Raw genomic sequence first — 1,624 nt, forward strand, 5'->3', positions numbered from 1 at the left:
CTAACCTGCCGGTACTTCAAAGTGCCTGGGCTACTTCAAAGCAATGGCAGCTTAGCCGTGGCTGCACACAAGCTGCTAACAAGGTGCTGAGCCTGATTAAAGATGGCCCAGCCCTGCCCCAGAGCCAGGGCTGCTACACAGACTGTGTGTGCCCTCCCCTGATGTAGGGGTTGAGCCTGACTAATGAACTGTGGCCGTGCCCTTACACCTTGACTGCCTATGTGGGATGTGGCCAATCCTGTCCCAGGGCCAGGGTCCATATTCTGCCCACCTGCAGCCCCGTTAAGGAGGACTGGGCCCTTTGTAGACAGCTGCCTGCCCAGAACCAGGCAGGCCTGCTCCACCCCAGATGGGGCACACCCCTGGCCCACACCTCTGCAATCAGTTTTAAGCAATTTGCCCTGCTTTGGCTCTCTCAGCTGTGCCCAGAGAATCCTCCTGTATGACAGACTCATGAAGAGAGAGCCCCAGTGTATCCAGAGGCTCCTGGCCTCCCCATCCTCGTGCCCTGTGGGCTGCCCTGGGGGCAGGGGATTCTCAGCCCAGGTTAGGTTGCATTGGCCGGGATAGCTCGGGGTGGCTGATTCAATACACTTCATGAGAGCGTGTGATGGGGTTCAGGGGTCCCCCTGCACTGCACCCCGTCCACTGGCAGGAGTGACACTCACTCAGCAGGTACAACAGGAGGTTTATTAGGCAACAGATGCCCAGCTTCTCACAGAAGCGACAGTACAGCAGCCAGAGACAGTCCTTCCAGCCCATCCTGGGGAGAAGACCCCGAGGGGTCTCATCCAGACAAAAGGGGAGTCAGAAGCCAGACAGTGGCAGTTTCTACCACCCAGAGGGGCTGCCACAGTGAACAGGAGGGGTGTAGTCACTGGCAGGACCATCTCTTGACAGAGCTGATGCTCGAGCTGAGCCATCCAGAAACAAGTGGCTGTTGCATTACACTGAGCAAATGAACAGAGGAAAATCACACAAGAGGACAAGAACCTTGAAACTGTCTGGATCAGCTATTACACAACAATAGAACAAGGGCTTGTCTGGGAGTTGAACCCAGGACCTCTCCCACCCGAAGGGAGAATCATACCCCTAGACCAACAAGCCCTGCTTGAAAAATTAAGCACTGGGCTTTCCACAGAATCAGGTTTCAATAAACCCCAAGTGCTCTGATAAATCCTACACTTAACTTCACCTTTCCAAGGTCATTTCCAAGCTCTCCTCACAGCTTTGGAGCAAGAAACCAACTACACACTCAGGACAGATCACAAACCACACTGTGTGTAAGAAAAATATAAGCAACGCAAGGTCAGGGACAGCAACAAACACACTCTTTGGGGGGGAGCATCAGGGAGTTCAACTCAAGACTTCTTGCTCCCTGAGCAACACTTGGCCTTGCAAAACAAATCCGGCTTCTGACAAAAAGCGAACGTCACTTCTCACAATTTTAGACAAAATTAAAACCAAACAGCCCCACACACCAGCTGCACCTGACTTCACCTTGCCAAGGACTTCCCCACACTCCCTCCTGGTTAGAGTGAGATTCACCAGCTCAGGGGGCTGGTGCGGCTGGGCTCAGTCCTTCACCACTCTTTACCTGCCTGGTCCATGTGACTCCACCCAG

General features: G+C 53.9%; 1 non-coding gene across 1 annotated transcript; it reads right to left on the minus strand.

Annotated features, from left to right (window-relative positions):
- Nucleotides 1–1,035: 1,035 nt before the first annotated feature.
- TRNAP-CGG (transfer RNA proline (anticodon CGG)) lies at nucleotides 1,036–1,107 on the minus strand. Its single transcript has one exon. It is a non-coding gene; the product is annotated as a tRNA-Pro (tRNA).
- Nucleotides 1,108–1,624: the final 517 nt, after the last annotated feature.

This window comes from Carettochelys insculpta, unplaced genomic scaffold, assembly GCF_033958435.1.
Source record: "Carettochelys insculpta isolate YL-2023 unplaced genomic scaffold, ASM3395843v1 scaffold_0035, whole genome shotgun sequence".
Taxonomy (NCBI): Eukaryota; Metazoa; Chordata; order Testudines; family Carettochelyidae; genus Carettochelys; species Carettochelys insculpta.